General features: G+C 31.5%; 1 long non-coding RNA gene across 1 annotated transcript in view; it reads left to right on the forward strand.

The window, feature by feature from the left end:
* LOC142327564 (uncharacterized) overlaps positions 1–15,906 on the forward strand; it is a 342,320-nt gene extending 326,414 nt beyond the window's left edge. Inside the window, exons 5-6 of the long non-coding RNA XR_012757013.1 lie at positions 14,624–14,763; positions 15,830–15,906. This is a non-coding gene — a long non-coding RNA (uncharacterized LOC142327564). The remainder of the gene's footprint in view (positions 1–14,623; positions 14,764–15,829) is intronic.
* Positions 15,907–21,025: the final 5,119 nt, after the last annotated feature.

The following is a 21,025-nucleotide window of genomic DNA, read 5'->3' on the forward strand; positions in this document are numbered from 1 at the left end:
AAACAGACTACGTAAACCGGGTGTACAAAAAATAAGAATATCGTGGGTTTTAGGTTGTTATAATATCTCTAGGATGAGGCGAAAAGTGTTGATAAAAAGAAAAACGGACAGTTTTAGTTGCATGAATGACCATAGATTAATTCCCAATCTTTCCACTTAACAGCTTCACAAGCAAATATGGCGACTCCTAAACAGAAAATCTTCTATGTTTTCTAGTTTGCTAAGTGTGAACCTGTAGTTAAACTTGAAAAGTTTAATTGTAATCCTTCAAATGACAATAACATTCGTCGATGACATAATCAGTTTGTAACGACCGAATGTCTGTGTAAAGGGGAATGGGAAATTCAAGAGTGTTTGAAGAAACTTTTGATCGAGTCAGTAAATTTTTTTACGTAGTCCTAAAAGATCTGTGAATCTAGTTCACAGCTGAAGGCCGGCTGTGAACTAGCGATGCCCACGATGTTGGTGTGTAATACTTAAAGAAAACGCTTACATATTGGTCCATAACCTTACAATTGTTTCAGGCTTTGAAGCCTATAGATTGAATTTTGTTTGCCGACTTCACGATCATAATGTAGCAGCATGAAGATGAAGTTTTTCTTAATTGTATTATATTTAGTGATAAATAGATTTCATCTTAGCGAAAAATTTAACATCCTTAATGCCAATATCTGAGGGTCAAAAAATCCTCATCGACTTTTAACAATGCGAAAGAGACTTCCCAAAATTAAGCGTTTTCCCCGACCACTGGATCGGTCGGCATGGACCCGATGAAAGAGCTTGTTTTTGGTGGGTCACCTAATCTGATCCCACGTGATATTTTCCTTTAGGGATTTTATAAAGAATCTGTGTGTGTATCTCTGTTACCATTGATCTACTCGTTTTAAGGCACAGGGTTGAAACAGCTATCGCTTCCATTACTCCAGACGTACTGGATAAAGTACGGAAAATCTCTTCAATCGGTAGGGACGAAAAATCCTCATACTGATCACTTATAGGGTAAAATTGTAAGATTTATTCATTCAGTATATTTGTAATTCATTATTGCAAGACAAAGTTAAGAGATATTAGGTAGTTTTAAATTGCCAATATTTTTCTTGTACATCCTGTGTTGGTATATATGACCATGAGAAATATCCTTATCTTTCAGATCACATTTATCTTCCTAAAGAGATTAGCCATGAGTTTATTTTTAATTACCGGTAAACAAAATACGACTAAAAATTATAAGAATTAAATATGAAAGAAATGAGCAAGACATAAGGGATTTAAATTTGGAAGTTCCCGGTATGATAAAAGAAAAGAAAAGATTTTTCAGAAATCTGTTATTTTTGTTTCTCGACGTATTTATCTTGCAAATAGATATATTTAGATTAAAGATTTTCCAACTTTTTAATACCCTCAGTATAATGAGGTTTATCCAGTTCTACAAAATAAGCGGTTGTCTTTCTTAGCTTTGACCTCGTTGTTTGAAATGAATCTTCATCCAGCTAGTCATTTCTTTAGGTTTGGGATTTGGTTTTCTTTAGGTTTGTCATTTGGGGTTTGGAAGAAGTAATCGTTGAGAGCTAACTTCTGCGAATACGACGGGTGGAATTACCTCAGTGCGTAGATCATGAAACTTTGACACAACACGAGACGTGTGTACAGGCGCATTATCTGGTTGAAAGAACACTTTCGTTTTAGCTAGATGTGAAAATTTAGCCTGAATATGGTTCTTCAATATGTCCAGTGGTAAAGTGTAATATTACCCGGGGATAATCCAGCTTTTCTGATTAGTTTATGAGCACGCGTCACGATATCCCCCTCCCAATAAAAACCTCAGCGATATCTTTACCTACTGATGGAACCGCTTTCGCTTTCTTTGGTGTACTTTCATCTGCTTTTATCTATTGTTTGGTCTCTAGCGTACATTGGTAAATCCAATCGTGCACTCATCGAGTGGAAAGCTTTTTCATACCCAAAAAATCGTTAAAATGTAATGAATGCGTGCGGTCTATCGAGATGTTTGCGATGTGAGCAAGCTCGTGTATTTATAGTCGGCGATCATTTAATACAGCATTTTGGATTTTTTTGATGATTTCGTCGTTCTTAGAGGTCTTTAAGCAACCCCGTTGTTTATCATCTTCAATGGATGTATGGCCATGTTTAAATTCAGCAGCCTACATTTTTATCGTCAAAAACGGAAGGGGAAGGAAGAATCTTTTAAAGAGGAAACTAATTTTCTTTTTATGTTTGTTGGAATTAAAACATTTAAAACTTTATAATAGCTTGAATTATAGTTTTATCCATTTTTTAGAAAATATCAAAATTTGTTTGCTTTACTCGATCGCCACAAACAAGCAACTAAACACGCTCATCTGAAGCTTTACAACACGCCATGCTTAACAATTATTATTATCATTTATTCAAACTTTCCCAATCGCTTTCTCAAGCCAAGAATTTTCCGTACGACCCTGGGATATTTGGAAATATAAAATATTTTTCCTTAATGTAAATAAAGCATTTTTTTTTTGTAATAGTCGATGTACGTAAATAGTAGAAATTCTATCATCATGATACTGCACCAAAGTAGAGGAATTACTTTAAAAAAATTAATTAATTGAGCTCTAGATTCAACCAACTTAAAATTTATCAAGGCAAGTTTTCATCTGGATAAACTGAAAACCCTTTACTTCTGTAAGTTTAGTCATTAATTATTTGGAAATAGAATTGTAAATGAAATCAAATGAAAAATTTCTGATGTCTTATTATTTAAGAAATTAGATATATAATATTGCTTGTTCAAATAGTTCATCATCTGTTTTTACTCAATTGGAATTGAAATGTAAATAAATTTATTCGTTATCGAGTGCCCAGAATCTAAAATGGTAATATTTATATTTCATAGGACCAAAGAGTTAAAATAAATGAGTGAGCAAATAACTGTTATTACCCTTTTATTTACGGGTAAATAGACCTCTAAAAAAAAGAAAGAAAAGGACAGTAGTTGTGAAATACACAAGTCAAAATTTTTATTATATATTTTTGTAATTTTTTATATTATAAACTTATCAATAAAGTATGAAAATTACTAAAACAATCCTTTTTTTATATATATATATTTTTTTAGAAGAATTTATTATGTACGCCATCTGGGAAGCACCGGCTGTTGGCTTTAAGCTTTATAACCGTCTGTAAGGTCTAAAGAGAGATGGAAGAAGCTTTTTTAAAGACGTATCGTTGAATGTTATTAAAAGTGTTATTTTACGCTCGAGATAACATCAAGTCGGAAAAAAGAAAAACTAGCAATTCTTAACAATGTTTCACCAAAATATGCTAAGTGTTCTTGTTGCTATTCGACACTAATCTTATATTTCAACAATTTATTAAAATTATTATTTAATATATATATATATATAATTATAATAATAATTTTAAACTTGTAAATAGGAAAATTATCGTTTAAATCTCAATGGAAATTGGAGGAAAGAAGATTTTGTTGAAAATAAAAACCATTCATGCAAAGGGAAACGCATTTTAACGTTTTTATCAGATATAATATTTTTTAGCTTAATCATCACTCTTTATTAAACGCTATATTAATTTAGATTCGGAGTAACAGTACAAGGTGAAAAGATAAAGATGCTACTATTTTCTGATGATATAGTAATTCTAGCCGAGAGTAAAAAGGATTTAGAAGAAACAACGAACGGCATAGATGAAGTTCTACGCAAGAACTACCGCATGAAAATAAACAAGAACAAAACGAAAGTAATGAAATACAGTAGAAATAACGAAGATGGACAACTAAATGTGAAAATTGGAGGAGAAAAGATTATGGAGGTAGAAGAATTTTGTTATTTGGGAAGTGGAATAACTATAGTTGGACGAAGCAGGAGCGATATAAAATGCCGAATAGCACAAGCTAATCGAGCCTATAGTCAGAAATACAGTTTGTTTACATCAAAAATTAATTTAAACGTTAAGAAAAGATTTTTGAAAGTATATGTTTGGAGTGTCGCTTTATACGGAAGTGAAACTTGGACGATCGGAGAATCTGAGAAGAAAGATTAGAACGTTTGAAATGCGGTGCTATAGGAGAATGTTAAAAATCAGATGGGTGGATAAAGTGACAAATGAAGAGGTGTTGCGACAAATAGATGAAGGAAGAAGCATTTGGAAAAATATGGTTAGAAGAAGAGACAGATTTATAGGCCACATATTAAGGCATCCTGAAATAGTCGCTTTAATATTGGAGGGACAGGTAGAAAGAAAAAATTGTGCAGGCAGGCAAAGTTTGGAATATGTAAAACAAATTGTTAGGGATGTAGGTTGTAGGGGGTATACCAAAATGAAACGACTAGCATTAGATAGGGAAATCTTGGAGAACTGCATCAAACCAGTCAAATGACTGAAGACAAAAAAAAAATATTTATTTAAAATTTCAAGGGTTCCTTTATTATAATACATTCATCACGGAAGAAGTGAGTTGGTTATTTTTATATGCTGAAACACCATTCTTTATCGTTTCTATTTATTTCTTAATGCAACGAATAATAAATGCTTTCATTTACTTAATTTTCAAATAAACGAAAACAATTTTATACTTAAAATTATTTAAATCAATTAAAAAAAAAGCTGACAACAAAGTTGTAGGAAAGTCCTACATCTGTGGGTTGTTGCAATGCACGGATTACACACACTCTCAAACACACACACACACACAAATTTATTTTAAAATGTTTCAATTTATTTAAATATATTTTTCGTTTATTTAATTCAATGACTCTAAATAAAGCGCGCGTGCATACTGTATTTAATTCGCGAGGGTGTGGTAGTATTAGCGGCGACGGTCGGCACTAACTAAACGAATGCAATTTTACAACTTAAATAGAACAAATTCCGCTTGTACGATCGGCAGTCTGGTGTAGCCGCGATGCATAACGCACCAGGTACCGAGTTAACCTGGCGATCGAGTTCGAGACTCAGGCAGACCGAGTTATATCTTTACACTTTAAATATTATTCATTTATTTAATTCTTCCGCTCACCTGTGACAACTCAACATACCAGTAGTTTAGAGCATTTTTTGGAGTGGAGGTACGACTTTGTAAAATTTGTTTTGCAGATATTGCTATTTTTTTAATTGTTAACAAATATGATAAGAAAAATAAGACCTTAATTGGCCAAATCTCGAGATACACCGAGGGTGACCTTGCTCTACAACCTCACCACCCTTGACCTTTAAACTGAAAATTTAATAGCCTCAATGCCCCATATATAGAAATAATCTGACAAAGTTTGGTCAAAATCGGTTCAGTAGTTCTGAAGATATAAGGTGATTAGAGGCCAAGACCGAACACATACACGTATATATGAACATTAACATCCTGTTTTTTCGGTTCCTTAGGTGTCAAAACGTCAAAATTGTGTGAAAACAGTCCAAATTGGACCTATTAAAATACTTTCCCTTCTAAAGATCTGCTTTGGCGCTATGTGGAAGGGAATCTAAAAGTTATGAACATTATTCAAATTTACCATAATCCCATTGTATGCATTCGGTAAGTCTGTTGAATTGCTACTCTTCATTCAACAATATTTCTAGCTTAATTTTACCTTTCAACTACAAAATTGTATTGGGTGCGGTGAACTGAGTATTTGAATTTTTTTAATTTCTCCACAAGAGATCGGATGCTTTAATGACCTTCTCTTTCTTTTTCCTGTTTAGCCTCCGGTAACTACCGTTTAGATAATACTTCAGAGGATGAATGAGGATGATATGTATGAGTGTGAATGAAATGTACTCTTGTCCATTCTCAATTCGACCATACCTGGGATGTGTGGTTAATTGAAACCCAACCACCAAAGAACACCGGTATCCAGGATCTAGTATTCAAGTCCGTGTAAAAATAACTGACTTTACTAGGACTTGAACGCTGGAACTCTTGACTTCCAAATCAGCTGATTTGGGAAGACGCGTTCACCACTAGACCAACCCGGTGGAAGGACTAATGACCTGGCTCATGTTTACTTTTCCCATATTTGGAAACAGCATGGTTGGAAATAAAATTCAACAAAACCACATGTAAACTAACAAGCTTACATGATGACAATCACAGCTCTTTCTTAATCAAATTGTAATTTCAGAGCTGTGGTTTCTCATGAAGTGTTGTGAGTGTTGGACTTGGTAGTTTGCCGGAGATCAATAGTTTTCTTTATTAAAAAAAAAACACCTGATAAATAAAAATAAGTGAGGATATAAGTATCTATCGGTTCTTGATTTTTATTGATCAATTATAAAGTTGTATGGCAAGAAGCAGCACGGTTTCTATTGTCTTATAATGCGTTAATTAACTGAATTTTCTAGAAGTATAAATCTGTACGTAAAATCTTCCAAACGTTGGCTTCACTTAGCTCGAATAATACAGTATGACGTAGATTATGTTAATCTGCTTTTTCACTGTTACTACAGTCTCGGATGTACCTATTGTTTGTTCATGACCACCTTTTCTTTTAATAAACAGCCAATACTTTAAAATGTTTGAACCAAAATAATGACAATATGAAACTATTTAAACAGAAGTATTACGATGACTAACAAACTGAGTAAAATTCACCTTAGATTTTTACATCTTTACCGTTTTTTTTTTAAATATACAATTTTATAGCGAGCTTTTTGCCAAATCACCCGATTAAGTGCATCAATTATTCGGATGCATATACAATTTAAGTTTATACTTATAAGTATACTTAACCTGAATGCAAATATACTCATACAAAGGTACGCATAGATGTATGTACTGTACAAATATATTTGAAAACAATCGGCGAAACCAATGGCATTTCCTGAACCGCTTTTAACCCCAGTTAAATACCATACATAGTTTTCAATATAGTAAGTAAAATCAGTTGAAGCAATACATAAAAGATGTGGAATTTATAAAGATTTAAAATGAAATTTTATTTTATTTTTAATCAATGTAAACTTTACATTTCCTATTTTAAAATGATTGAAACCTTGAATTTAATTTTTTAGTTATGTAAAACGTATATTTTCAAGCATAAAATTTATTTTTTAATGATGTATTGAGCTTTTACATATTAGTAATAGAGATTTTTTCTAAGCTATAAAAGACAAACCGAATAAAAATTAATCGGAAAATGAATTTATTTTAATAGCAAGTATAAAGGCATTTATCCGGAGATCCCGGATTCGTATCCCAGTCAGGCATGACATTTTACACGCTAAAAAAAACTGTCATTCATCTCAACCTCTGAAGTAGTACTTAACGGTGGTCCCGGACGTTAAAAATAAAATGTATACAAGCATAAAATTTAATACAATAGCATTATAAAAATTATGTAAGTTTAAAATTCAATTCTGCTTATCTATATAAAGAAAAAGTAGATAGGGCTTTTGTTTATGAAAAAGAAAGTACGAACAAGGCTGCATAAAAAGCGCTTAAACACTATAAATTAAAAGCTTATGTAATTAAAAGTCAATTAAAACATATATTATTCTATAAAAAAACAAATTAATACGAAAATGCTTGATAACCATTTATTTTCGCGATGGAAAATTAGGTTTTTTTTTGTTTTTACGAATCTTCTTCAACTTCAAGCAAAAAAAAAAAAAAAACAATCTGGATTACTTCACTACTAAAGCAACAAAGATACACCTCTGGGTGTTAAAATTATTTTTATTATTATCAAATATTAATATACTGTAAAAATATTAAGGAGATTAAAATTAAAAAACAATAAAAAAATTTGTAGTATCGAGTTAATCAAAACCGGTAAACACTATGTAGTTCCTGTTTCATGCTAACAGGCCCAGGGGCGTCATGGACATCTGTTGGACGACGGGCCAGAGATAGGCGGTAGATGCGTCTCGGAACCAATGTGGCGGCGAGTCACACGGATCCGACGCCAGGAGAGGAGGAAGATCGGTGAGGTATGAGGTTTGGTCGGTAGGGCGCAGGCACACATTCTCTTAAAATATAGTGGAACCTGTTAGCGAATCCGAGACTCCGCCCGTAAATGGGGTTCCTCAGAGTTATCGGAAAAAATAAACACTGTGTGGATAAAACATTAAAAATGTTTAATTCTCAAATTTGATAAATTTTCATTACCGTAATTTTTATTTGGATATCTATAACGAAATACAATTTTTTATTTCTGTAATTTTTCTTCATTAAATTTGAATTTACCTATTTTTATGGGGTGTTGTCTTTCGTGACGATTCAAAAGTCCTCTCGCTTCACTATCGATTAGTTTCAGCAAAAGTACTTTATATTGTTCGCACTAATAATGAATTGCGTTGAAACAAACACCATTTCAATATTAGAATTTGTTTTTTCTCCATTCTTCTACATAAGTATACGCATAAATAATTTTTTTAGTCTTAAGCCAATAATATTGAATGATTAAAAATATTTTTTTTAAGCCTGTTAAACGAAAAAGCAAAGAATTAGAACCGATCTATATAAATCTGAAAATCTCAAATGAGAGCAATTTTTCAACATGTTTATTTATTTATTACTTATCAAAGTTTAGAAAGTGTAAAAACATAGATGCGTAGTTGCTCTATCTGAGTTGTCTGAAATATTACTGGCACTGTTAATAGAGACTGCAATATTAGCAGTGTGGTAGAGGAGATACGTTATCTCTTCCGATGGAGTATAACATTGAAGCCATAATAGTAAAATAATGAAAATATATTTAATAATTTTATCAAACTATAAAAAACAAAAAAATCATAAATAAGCTGTTTAAAATAAGATTACCATTAAAGATCGATTCAGATATCTGTTTTATTTAAATTTAAAAAAAATATAAGTAACGTCTTATACTTAAGTTCAAAACACATATCGGTGAAGTATTTTTCATGATTTATTTATTATTATTAATATTGAACACTGTTCACGCATACAACCACGCTTTTTCACGCGATTTATTTTTGGTTGTTGTTAAAAGAATTATGAATACCATAATGATCATCAATATTTTAATAAGAGAATGCGGCAACAAAGAAGAGAAACTAGTAAAGTTAGTTCGCTAAGTCAGTTCTTCGACCTTTCTCTTGCAAATATAGTTTCCTTAATATCTCTCCCTTATTGGATTTTTTTAAAAATAATAAATTAAATATAAATTTTGCCAGTAAACAAGCTACTACATAATATTTTATGATTTTTAAATTTAACGGTTCCTTAGAAGATAACAGACAGGGAAGACGTCAAAAAATTCAGGAATTTAGGGTCGAAGCGTGGCGACTTGTAGGGCCAGAGAGATAGCCTCTACGTTTAGGTTTTTGGCCCTCCCACATGCAAGAGTTGAGAGGGGGTCGGAGCTCCCCGATGATGGTATAGAGGACTCTCGAGGTGTTAGAGGGTCGCGGACAGCAAAGGACATGTGCAACGCACGTCTACAGCTTGTAAAGTAGGGCCGGTGAGGGTAGCTGTCCAGTGGAGGGGCGCATCGGCTGCCCAAAAGAGAAAGTGGGCGTGTTCTTATGAGGATGAAGGGACCCCGTTGGGAAAGCCCCTTTAAGAAGTAACTCAGGGAGGGCTGCCAGGATACCCTGAGGTGAATGTGTTGTGCCTAATGGCGGGGACTGCTTACCTTGGGGTTGTTTAAAAAAAAAGAAGTGTTATCTAAAGCAATTTCTTTGTATTTAAAGAACCATAGTTTGGTATGAATTACAAAAATTAGATGGGGATAATGTTAATTGATATCTATTTTATAATTAAAAACCCAGGACTTTGAGAAAAACTTAAACGTAAGATAGAATGTACAATTAAAAAGTTGCTTCCTGAAAATATCTTCTTCAGTCTTTATAAACTTCCTTTGTTTCAATTTTCTTTGAGCATTAATTAACAAACAATTTGGTTATTTACTGGGTAATGAATCTGATATAAAAACCTACTTTATAGTATATTTTAGTTCATAAAACTAGTTCAAATCTATTTGCAATGAGATTATAAATTTGAAGGAACTGTTAATTGTTATTAAGCGGGTACCAGCATAATAATAAACTTTATATTTGGTAAACATATGGGGATAATATGTTATGATCTTTTACAAAATAGTTATTAAATATGTGAGTAATATAAGTTACATTAATGAAAAAATCAATATATTTATGAAATTTACTAGTTCTACATAGTTTTTATTTTATTCTTAAATACGATTATTAAGGTGTTTTCCGATGTATAGATATAAAACTTTTGATATTTAATATAAAAACTATATTCTAACCATCGAATTAAATATAGATTGATTAATAACTATACAGAAAACATGATGTAACAAACAATTTAAGAAGAAATTAAATTTATGGTTTCAAAAAATATAATTATGTAATTGAGTAATTATGTAATTTTCATTTCCTGCTTTTTTCTTTTTCTCTAGGATTTTGCAGAAATCTCTGAGAAATTAAAATTATAGAGAGGTATAATTTACATCTCAATCATTTATATAAATAAAGATTGTACATATTATTATTATTTTTTTTTTTTTTAATGTGGGTTTAATCTAAATTTCCACGCATATATCCGAAACGGAGAAATTTCTTCGAGAGTCTTATTCGTGAGGAAAAGAAAAAATAATAAATAATAAAAAAGAATCTATAAAATAAATATACGGAATGACTCACGAAGAATGTCTAAAAATCAATGTCAAAAGATCAGATAGACATCATAATATACATGAAAAGCAAAATACTGAAATACTTTTAAAAAAACATTACATCATAATATCAGTACAGCAAACTTACATCAAACTAACCAGGCATACATACATACCCCTTATACTTACTACCTGCGGACGCCATCAGATACGGCAGCGGAGTTCCCGCGGCCTCTTCACGTCATGTCGATCTCCATACGCGAACCTGTCCGCCCACACACCCTCCGACAGCGACTATTGTTTCGTGACTCCTCCCATGCTTGGAGGTCTCTCATCATGATTTTCACATATGTAGTGATCGCCTTCCGGTTTTCTTTCTTTTCTATCGTTATGTCCATCAGCTCCTCAGGCTAGAACACCACTTCCCTGCCTAGTTAGCAAGTAGCTCTGTCCTTCATATTTCCGTCATATCTTCGGTCCTTCGTATCTCAGACAGTGGAAGAATACGCGGTATGGCGTTTCCTCTTCGTCGCATATCGAGCAGTTCTATTCGTCGTCGAGGCCGTACTTATGAAGGTATGCTCTGTATCCCCCATGGCCCGCTATAAATTGGGTAAGGCCGTAACCTATGAGCTCTCCCACGCCAGCGCCTTACATCTCTCACCAGGCGGTGTGTCCATCTGCTTTTTGTGCTGACATCTCACCGTTTCTGCCACTTGTTCACCATCTCCTCCTTGTGTCCATCTTCTTCTGTCTGCGGAAGAGAGGACCCCAAATCTCAAGTAATCTTATCCGTATTTCGATAATCGGCTCGTACCTAGCGGTGCTTCAAAAAATCTGATTTGGATTACAAACTGGATGTTTTGGGGCATTGTGAAACCATCTCACACTTGATGGTGCTCGGCAAAATCTAATTTTGGCTTTCTAAAATGCATTCTACAAGTTACAACATGAAAACCATGAAAAGCTTGAAAACAATCAAAAATTCAGTTTTTTACGTCTAACTCCGGTTCCCGTAAGCGATTTTCTTGAAAATCAATAGGATCCTATTTCCAATTGATTTACATCGATCCACCTAGTTCCGTAAAAATCAGTTAAAAATAAGTTATTTGCATCTGGTACAGCGGACTAGAAAATCTTATACATAAAATCTTATACTGTAGATTATGCAAGTTTGTATATAACTTGCATAATCTACAGTTAAATCTCCATATTTGCGCTTCCCGTATTCGCGATTTCGTTAATCGCGGTGCAATATTTTGCGATGTTTTTCTATATTCGCGGCTAAAAGTTTCCGTATTCGCCTATAGTGATGTTTAAGAAATAAAAATATTGAAAGATTTAATGTCGCAGGTAGAGTATGAACGTGAAGAGGAAGAAGATGCGATCCCTGGAAAACATTTAAAGTCAAAATGCTTACCGAAGGCATTAAACTATCCCTTGATCTTATCCAGTTTTTTATAGATGCTGATATATCTTTGAATAGAGGCTTAATCTTTAACCGCAAAATTACAATATATGCAAGAATACATAGAACTTCACACGCTTCTTGTTTAAAAACAAGAGCGAGATGGAAAATTACAAAATTTTGTAAATGCAATCCGAATACTGTAGGTTAGTTTTGTACATTTACTTTACAGTAATTTTAGTTCTAGTGTATCTAGTACTGTAGTGCTGTTTTCTTAATTTTTTAAGGGGATTACCAAGTACGAATTGAACGACTTTGTTTTCTAATACAGTACGTACTGTAGTGAGTTTTTAAATAAACAGTTTGGTAAGTGCTTACGAGTAAATTAGCAAATATTTTAAAATATTTTTTTGTATAGTGTCCTATGTACTGTACTAAACCAGTGCTTATAATTAATGTTGCCGTCTGTATTACATCAATAACATCGCCCTGAGTAAGTACGCATGACTTTTTTTCATTTTAAATAGAATCTAACCTTCTTCCTTAAATAAGTATTAGTTCCGTTCCGTATTCGCGGCATTTTTACGGTCTAATCCCCGCGAATAAGGAGATTTTACTGTATATAAGTATTATAGAGTCGTGTTCAGGAGACTCCAAAACGTAAAGAAAACTTGGTCTCTTGGTCTTCTCGACAGCCCCTTAGAAAATCTGGCCGGGCACAGTAGCGAATTTTCCAAATTCTTTGGAAATCCTCTAACAATGGAAAGCTTGTTCAATGCTAAATAGTGCTCTTATTATTTTATTATTATTTTAATTAAAGTTTATTATTTTATTGAATTTTTCTTTTAAAAGATTATACAAAAAAACAACATCGTTGTTGTAAGGCTGTCTTTAATATGGTATTTTTTTTAAATTTTCAGTAGTTCCTTGTGATGACTTAAACGGTTAAAGGCTGGGCCCGCATTCAAATTATTTTTTTAAATATTCATAACCATTTGTAAATAATTCTTGCCTGAATTTTGGTATTCCCTAATAACAAAAATGTTCTCCTTCATTTTCATTTTTTAAATTTTTTGACTGAATTTTTTTTTCTTAAACCTAGTGTTCGGTAGTGCATGTTAATAGAATGTTTCTCTAATTAAAAATTATTGATTTTTAACCGGTTGTGTTTATTTGTGTCTGCAATTTCACGTTATTCTTATATTCTTTAATATAATTGTTATTTATATATTTTCTTGAAGACTAAATTTCATATAAAATTAGCATATCTTTTAAAATAAAAACAGTATCTCCTTCCTTATGTAATTAACGTGATCGTAAGGTAGACCTGTGGATTGATTCTCCCCATACTCTTCCCAGCATGTTCCGTCAAATTTATCCATCTTCTTTGTGCCGAGTGGGTCAGCTACCTTTATTCCACGTATAAAAATACAAAGTTCCATATATAAAGAAAAGGTACGATGATACCTACCGGTAGCATGCAGTTAAATATTTGATTGTACTTAAAATAATTTGTAACTAAAAAAAAAAGTATATATAATTTGTGAACATAAAGTGCAAGCGGGTAACTATGGTTATATATAAAAGTTGCAGTTATCCATGGCAACAATATTTTTGTCTTATTAATTTTCTTAATACTGTGACCAACAGTCACAAAAAACGTATCGATACGAATCGAACTATTACAATGAAAGGAAAAATAATACTGGCCGCATCTCTCATTGCTGTTTGTGTAGCAGCACAGTGGTGGCGGTATGTAAATATTTAACTAAAAAAAAGTAATTGTAATTTTAAAATTTTAATTTTATGACCATTTAATAAGATTCCGTAATTTCTTAGTAATAATTTTTTAATGACAAATGACTGTGAAGCAGCTAGTACAACTTTTCCAAAAGACATTTAATGAATATCTGTAAAATTACCTTATAGGGTTCATACAGTAGTTAACACATTCAAAATGTAAATTCTGATTGCTGTTTTGCTTCTTTGGACACTCGTGAAAAATGAAATCGCCCGATCCACTTTTTTGGAGTTAGAACGTAATATCAGCAAATGTAGTAAAGAACAATAGTAGCTGTCACACTAATTACTTCACTATTTGTTAATTTGTTTTTAACTCATTCTGCGAGTAAAAAAATGTGGTTTGGTTACCGACTCCAATGAAAGACTAGCAATATGAGAATCATAGTGTCAAAAGATCTCGCTGAGGTGTGTGTGTGTGTGTGTGTGTGTGTGTGTGTGTGTGTGTGTGTGTGTGCGCGCGCGCGCGCGCGCATGCGCGCGTGAATATCCTTTGACATTCCTTCAGCTGATGAGCAAATTGTTATTTCATTGTAATTCCAGTATGATGATCACATGCCAGAGGTTGCATGAACTTTATAAGATCTCTATTTGGCCAAGCAGAAAACTTGGCCTTTCCCACGTACGACTTTATTGATAATAAATATATTAATGTTACACAAAATATAATTTATATTAAAAATATTAGTCGATTAAAATTATAGATATTTCTGTTATTTTATATCTCGTCTATCTCAAAATGTATTTTTTAAATCGTGTAATGTTACGATCAAATCTTTTTACCTGAATTCATGTGTATTATTTGCAGAACAAGACGTAGCCGTGCACCTCCTCCCACACGTCCACGTCGAGTAGTATACCCAATCGGTTTCTGTCCGTTATGTAAAAAAGTAAACTGTTTAGCTATAAAGGAGAAGATAATTTACATTTAACTTACTTCCAAAAACGGTAAGCTAATATTTACATAATATCATATTATGAGAAAAATTATTAATATAATTAAGAATAAGTAAATTTCAATGAGGATAAGTATAAATTTATTGTTCTCTGAAGGTCTGAGCGTACATGATGCTTCTAACCTTGTACATGCCAGTACAAAAGCTTATTTACTTTAAATGTTTATTTTGTTTTTGGTAACTCGGTTTAATCATATAATTCATTAAACATGATCATCTTCTGATGAAACAGTTGACATGTAAAATTTTACAACGTAGTTATAAACTAACGCTATTGGATTGGAAACTAACGCTGAGTACAGTAATTATCCCAGTGTGAAGCGAATTCTTTGTTCATATATTGATATTCTTTATTAGATTATTATTCTTATTCTTTCATCATATTTGTTTAAATGTACAAGGCAATACCGCAGAACATATCAGTAAATAGAGAGTTGTAAAGTATTCCAGTGTCGGTTATCCAATAGGAATAGTGGACAATCACCAGATAGGTGAATTGAGAAATGTGTTGAATCTGAAATGATAATATATATGATGACTATACAGTATAATCCTGCAACAACTACTTCTATAGCAATACTATTTTACATTATTTTTAATGCGATGATGTACCTATTAAAGCATATATCAGATGCCTTCTGCTATCACAAACTAGAAGAAACTGTAAATTATTAGGGTTAACTGCTGTGACCTGTCTAAGTGGTTTTCGCTTACGAACAAAATTTTTAATTCAGTTTAATGATATGTCATTCACATGAAAAGGTGGTTATTAAATCATCTTCACTAGAAGGTGGAGCCAAATACTAACCTTCAGTTAGATATACGTGAAAAATATAAAGAACCATATTGCCTGCCTGAACGGTAATAATTAATGATAAAAAAGGCGTATTCTTCCTTAAGCATTATTTCAAAGTTTGCAAATGATAAATTTCTCCACAAGTTTCACGTATTGAAATTACGAATACTAGATTAAACTATAAAAGGTGTAATTCTATTTCTAAATTTCTAGGTACATTTTTTTTTTGTCTAATTATGTTCATTTTCTTTGTATTTTACAGCCTTCAAAATTTTTCGTGAATGGACACATTTTGAAAAAGCGATCAAAATTAAGAATATTTATTAAAAGTATAAAGGTATGTGAAAGTTGCATTTTATTTTTTCCCTCTTTACTTATGATATTATATATAATGATAGTTTACATAAAAAAGAGAGGTGAAATGTTCAAAACCGCCCCTAATTCCCTGTACTCTGTTTTTAAAATTTAATCTGTTTATTTGTACAATTTAATTTTTTTAAATTTATTTTTCACCCGTAAGTCGAGAAATATATGTTGAATATAATGAAATTTTCATTAAAGTGACAAATTTAAGTTTTACAGATAACTTGATGAAAAATTCTTTCGGTTTTACTAGTTATTCTTGCAATTATCAAATGTAGTACTATGCATGTAGGATAAACTATAGGAAAGGACAAACATCACAAGGATTGTGTTATTAAAAAGTTGTGGCAATTACTTAGGACTTTTCATTGCTTCATTATCTAGTAAAGTTTTATTTTATTATTATTATATTTTTTTTTTAATAGAGAATCGTTTATTTTAAGGCTATGTACGAGTAATTTACTTTCTTCGTTACAAATATTACCGAGCCGTTACAGTTTTTTGACATTACAGCTCTGGAGAAATCAGTTAAACCGTTTTCTCAACTTCCATTATCAATATTTACTTCACTGTCCCATAGATTTCCTTCCTTCGATTTTGTCTCGAATTATTGATATTTTCAACACTTTTAATACCCCGGTTTTAACTGATATACTCGTATCATACGATTGCTTTTTCCATCTGTATTTTTCTGATTATCTCCATCTTATATATTATGATTATGGATTAATATTAAAATTCTTCCAAAATAATACCATCAAAATCCGAATTCTAACTTCACCGTTATAATTATTCTTGGTCCTGATTATATTTGCAAAGTGTGCTATCTAATCATTTCTACCAGTCATTTCAATTAAAGATTTAACCTTGAATACCATCCGTTTTTCTAATAATTTCATATTTTGTATTCTTAAACTTAAGAGTTAGTCCAGTTTTCCAGTTTCTTTACTAAACTGCATTGCTTTGTTAAGAATTCTCTATAAAGATCTTTCATAATGTAGTAGTTTTGTGATTAGACGTGCCGTAGCCTACTGATCGTTGACCTTTACGGATCCCCACCTATCGCGTTTATTTGATTTGACCTTCTTCAATTTTTTTCCACCACTCTTATAATTTAATTTTCTTTACTTTGTAATCTATCGGCATTATAAATGAACTTCTTTTATTTTTCGTAATTAATATTATTTAAAATTATGATTACATTGCAAAAAATAAATATTGTGTACAGATTTATGAATTTACTTATAATATTTTTTTTTCTAATTCAACTTATTTTAATTTTTTTCACCGATTATAAAGAATGTATATGGAAAATAAATAAATAAAACAATCTATTAAATACAAATAAAATGAGAACTAGCTAGAAATATAAGCTGAAAATTTAATAAAGATAATAGACATAATACAAACTAAAAATTTAATATAAAATTATAATTTGATGCTCTCAGTATAAAATTGTTTACATCTTATTAGCTTCGTAACCCGGTAAGTTAATATTTAAAATTTGTATTTTTTTTTTTTTTATCTTTTAATCATTCATTTCTCTTCCTTTACAACTTTTTTCCGCCAATTGTCGAAATTTTTTGTAATCTTTGATAGCTAACTTAATTTCAAATAATTGTACAACAAAGCCATCTGTTTGCTGTAAGTTTTATGTACATACGCACGGCTTAATTATAAATTGGTTTGATATTTCTCTCACTAATGCGTGTTGTACTCGTATAAACGTTTTTCTGTTGGTGCTTTCCAGTTTCATTTGGAATGGACAGGTAAATTTCCTACATGAATTTGCAGTATTTCATTTATAATAATCGAATGAAACTAAATTATTATTTAATATTGTAATTATTATAAAATATGTATATATATATATATATATATATTCTGAGGAATTTTTAAAAATTATTTCTAAATTCTAAACAAAAAAAGATATTTCTATTATTTTAATGTAAAATGTATTAGAGCCTTCAACCGATTCATGCCATGAACCGAACATAATACATTCATAATTGTCAAGCATCGAATATCCGGTAAATTTTTTTGTTATAATTTTCTTCTAAAATATTAATGATATGGTATAAAAAATAATTTAATTTAATATAACAACGCTAAAATTTAAAATAAAGAAATAGTTTTATCGGTCTTGATTTCTTTATTTCATTTTGGAACAAGTAGCTGTCTGTACTCTCTGTCCTGGGTCTTTGGTACAATTATTTCTGTAAAAATTACGATATCAACAACATTTAATTTACTAGATTAGTTTATCAAATTTACCCATAAATTGCCTATTCAGTTTATTTGTCTGCGCAGAAGGTTCTTTAGAAATGGTTTCTAAAATAGCTATATGACCTGAATTCGCTTAAATCAAAAAATACGTAAAAGTAATCATAATTCATTCGGCTAAATTAGCTGCGCCCAAGCATGTCATCCTTGAAGGGTTTTTATGCCTTCAATCACCTGCTGTTCGGTGATTTATCACAATCTTCAGTCGTCTACATCTCCTATTATTAAGCCTAAAAATTCAAATCTAAATCTTTATAGAGGCAGAGTTTAATTTACCTTACCTTAGATTTTTACAAACATGAAGTTTCTTCAGTAATGAAGCTTTTCAGATACAAAAAAACAATTTTCCTAGAAAATTCTCTAGATTCTTTCACTACGTGTAAATAGTTTTCTCTCTAAAGCCTTGTTTTTAAATTACTCTTCAGAGTTATAAGTCCAGTTAAAAAAAAAAAAAAAAACTAATAACTTTCCTAAAACTTTGCAAATTAAGTTTCAGTTGAAAGATTGGTTCTTGGATCAGAAAATTGTAAATTTTTTTAAAAATATTTTCTTTAAAAACATTCATTTCAATTTATCTTTCCGAAGCTTCGATAAACCAAGAAATGTAAAAGACCGGCCTCCGTGGTACGAGTGGTAGCGTCTCGGCCTTTTATCCAGAGGTCCCGGGTTCGAATCCCGGTCAGGCACGGCATTTTCACACACGATAAAATTAATTCATCTCATCCTCTGAAGCAATACCTAACGGTAGACCCGGAGGTTAAAAATACTTTATGAAAAGATATTTCTTTGCATTTTTTCCTTAATCCAGTTTTTCTTACGTACAGAATCTAAATATATATATTCGATCTGCTTCGGGTATATTTACTGAAGAATTTTATGCTACACATATGGCACTTTGTCATATAGCTCAGATGGATTCAGTCATATTCTGCTACGCTATGATTCATTAAGTTTTCTCAAGCATCGTTTAGGATATTCATGCATCTGTCTCTCTTCTAAGTAATCTCAATAACTATGCCAGTTTTTTTTTTATTTCTAGCCACGTAGGAATTTCGGGTGACAAATAAGCTGATGGAACCGCTAACAAAGCTTTCGTTCGGCCAGTGTTTGTTGATACTGTACTTACTCTTACTATACCTGATTTGTCAAATATCAACTGAAGGCAAACTGATAGAACGAGTAATAAACAATAAGGTGCATATTAAATCTACTGTACTACCTCGGAAATCATCAGCGTTAGACACTCGCTTTGAGGAGATTTGTCTTTGTCATTTGCACTTAGGGCACTCTAAATTAATATACGTGTACCTGATATTTCATTTGGTGATGTTCCTGTATGTCCTGATCTCCGTAGGGGAAGATATCCGTCTTGTGACGATCCCGGTTACCACACCATCCCCTCCGTTCCTAGCCCTGATGGGCTTTACCTGAGATCGTCTTTTAGACCCTCTAAACTCGATAATATAACACTATCATCAGTTTGGCCTCTATCAGGATACCACCGATGCAAAGCTTTGGCAAACATTTTCATCAGTATACTTACACAACGTATCGCCTTAGTATGACTTCTACCAACCACGACCATCTAATATAACTTACAACCCTCAACTACTAATGTTAACCGATTCGTTAAACGGAATCGGTTATTTCGGTGTTAACCGAATAACTACCATATAATTGTGTCTCAGATTCTATTTAATTTTTTATATTATGCAGTGCACTGCGTTGTCGGTTTAAACCAGCATTCCTTTACATTACTTCCCAAAAACGAGTGTTATGTATTTAGGGTGTATTATATATATATGTTTGTTCCACAGCTGCAGCTCAACGGCTGAACAAATTTGGATGTATGAACCCGCGTTGGAATATGTATATATATGTTTAAATAAATTTAATAACTCTGAAAAAAAAATTAAACTAATTAAAATTCCTATATACAAAATTGTCACCCGTAAGCTCTTTAATTATTCTATGTTAGTAATTGTCCTACGTTAAACAGCAAGGTTTTTTTTGCAATCGTGTTTTTTAATATTTAATATCTCTTTCGTTTCGCTTTCTATAAAAAGCAGAACGAAAAAGAAAGAAATAATAGATTAATAGTTAAAAATATGTTAAACGGTACTGTTTTTCATATTTAATTACGACAACATAACCTAATCCATATATTATACGATACAATATTATGTTTAAATTTACATAATTCTGTTTTTGAAACATTTTTATCATTATAACGGTACGGACATCAAAATGGTCTTACAATTCGATAAAAATAATATCTTTTACAAAAATTAATGTCTTCTTTCTTTGTAGGACGATTCAACTAACACACTGAAAAAATGTTATATTCAGTTTAAACTTTTAATATTTTGTCATACAAAATTTTATTCAGGGTACTTTTCTATTCCTACCTAAAAATTTCTATCGACTTAATAATGTTGTGTACTGACGGATACTCCAATTTCTTCTTTGTTTTTGTATTTTTTACAAGAAAATCCTTCAATCTGGCGATCACGCTTGATTTCTTTTATTCAAAGGATAATTAACTATGAATATGGATAAAGAGTAATGACTGATATCAACAAGAATAGTAAAGCCTACTACTTAAATTTCATAACTAAATTTGGGATATACCCTAAAAGTATAAGCTGAATGATTCCTTTTACAAAGTTCTAGAATACTGAGAATTAAATTAAACATAAATAATAATTAATTCATTGTATTTTTGAATTACAATAAACCTGCAAGCTATTTTTTCAGTAACATGATATGTTATTAGTTACGGAGAAATATTAACAAAACAGTTATTATTATT

Source organism: Lycorma delicatula, chromosome 7 (assembly GCF_047948215.1).
Source record: "Lycorma delicatula isolate Av1 chromosome 7, ASM4794821v1, whole genome shotgun sequence".
Classification (NCBI taxonomy): Eukaryota; Metazoa; Arthropoda; class Insecta; order Hemiptera; family Fulgoridae; genus Lycorma; species Lycorma delicatula.